Raw genomic sequence first — 2,367 nt, forward strand, 5'->3', positions numbered from 1 at the left:
ATACTAGTTTTAGTAGACAGGACCCCAGTCTAGTATCGACACAGAAAATAACTTTTCGTGTATCGTATCGTCGCGTGAGAACTCACTGTGCACCATATATTTAAGGTATTCCAAGTTGTGATCAAAAGGATATCATTTGTGACAATTATTCCGGGACATGCAAGCTACGGAAAGCAACGAGACGCGGCGATCGCTGATGATCTCCATGGAGACCGTTGCTACTTCCGTTATTCACAAACGACGCCATTTTGGTTGTTGCTGCTGCACTTTGTTTCCACGTCTGTGTTTGCATTTTGCTCATTATCCCGCAAGTATCGCACGTTCTTCACGATGTATGCCACTGTTGCTTTGGTTTATCATCAAGGTATCTAGTAGTGGTCTCAGTGTTAACTTAATTTTGTTTTTTTATCTTGATTTCAAAGCTTAGAGAGTGATACCTTTTGACTGATTGCATTCCCAACTTGAATCCTGTCCTAAACATTTGGTAACAATAAAAGTGAAAGAGAATGACAGACATACTCATTTACAGATGGGACATTTCATGTACTTCGCCGGTCCCTGGTATATGTCTATGTACTTTGTATTTTACAATTGATCTTTTGTGAAGTGAATGTGTATGGATGTTATTAATATGGTACCAATTCAATTCGTATGGTAAAATCATATTAATGATTGTCAAGTATCATGATATATGATCAAAGTAACAATAGATCTGTGTTTCCCCTTTTCTTCCCGTGGTAATGGGATGCAGTCAGTATAACATGATTTGTGTAGGTTTTCATATGTGGTGTCAAGGGGAGGGACTTGTAAAGTATAGGTCTCTCTTGTCCCAAAATGTCCAGTGACCATTTTACCTCAACCTAACTTCCTGGCACAGAACCCTGCAACGTTTGCATAATTTGCTGAGGCTCCTAAACACACACAGGAATTATGTTTCTATAAAAACAACCCATCTATGTTATAGTCTATACAATGAGGATGGATGATGTTTTTTATTTTATTTATTCCATTATAGCTCAGGACGATCTCCACAGGTTTAGGACCTACCAGGCCCCCGTCTGCCAAACGACTCTTCCTGTCCCTGATCCTGTAGGTCATAATTGGGTTCAAGTTGTTTGAATGTGTCCTATTAGTATCAGAAAAAACAAATTCGAGAACCTTTGCAACTTACATTAGTTCGAAACATGTCATCTGTGTTAAACATTAACAGGACAACTATACATATCATATAGTCACGAAGCTTTTAATAATCAGAACTCATTTCTAATATACAACATAAGAAAGTTGACTTGCATTTTTCTACCACTCCCTTATTCTGTAATATATATGATAAAACTACTTCCGTTTCCCTATAAATGACCTTTTTACAAACAACTTGAATCACCACTATTTGTTAGTGATTGAAAAACACATGCTCATGACCAGGGCTCGATTTAACAAAAACAAAGGCACAGGTGCCCTCTGATATTGACAAATGTAGCCTATTATTTATCTATCCTTGCACCCAGTGCATGTCAAAATTTTACAAATTTATTACTGACTTACTAAAAAAGCTTTCTACAGTAATATCTTTGAACTCAATACACTTTTTGTACCATACTACATCACATTCCCAGTGTTTTGTGTAATATGACATTGTCCTTTTGGCTTTTCGTCATGAATCTTATCAGGTCAGTCTTATGATAAGAACAAGAATGCAAACAAATATGTGGGATGTATAAGTGATTCCATTCAAAGTGATCTTGTCAATGAACTGAAAATGTCAAAATATTAATGACACTGATTTCATTCTGGGATTTGAGATGATATTTTCTTTATTATGTAATAGGTTCCAATATGAGTGCAATCGGTTTAGTCTAGTGAAAAATGGTTGGGATGTCAACTTGCACCAGGTGCAAGCTATATCTAATTCCTAAATCGTGCCCTGACTCTCATGATACTGTCGGAATCGTACAAATACAGATTTTCTGTGATTACAGAAATGGTTTTGTTGCATTTCTCTATGTTAGTCGGTAGGCGGTATATCCTCACTTGCTATTTGTTTAAATATCCAGATAAAGTAGGTACAAAATGGTCGACCTTTTCATGTTTTTTTCATACACGCTTAACTGTGGATTGATACTGATTTCAATGATTTAAGGACATCTATTTCCTCTCTGTAAGCGCCCCAGTGTCTTCACGATCACTGTCAACCCCCTCTCATCCCAGCCCGAACCCCAGACCTCCCTCCCCGTCCCTGCCCTCAGAGCCCGCCCTCAAGTTGTGGAGATAGATCTTGGTGAAGAATCCAAGCAGCCCCAGTCATGTTCGGCCGTCCTTGTGTCCTGTGTGAAATACATGTTCCAGAGTTTCTTCACGGAGAGATAG

General features: G+C 38.2%; 1 pseudogene; it reads left to right on the forward strand.

Moving 5' to 3' along the window:
* The first annotated feature begins 157 nt into the window (after window positions 1–157).
* Window positions 158–2,367, forward strand: LOC139445979 (uncharacterized; annotated as a pseudogene).

This window comes from Haliotis cracherodii, unplaced genomic scaffold (assembly GCF_022045235.1).
Source record: "Haliotis cracherodii isolate W230 unplaced genomic scaffold, xgHalCrac1.p SCAF_6, whole genome shotgun sequence".
Lineage (NCBI taxonomy): Eukaryota > Metazoa > Mollusca > Gastropoda > Lepetellida > Haliotidae > Haliotis > Haliotis cracherodii.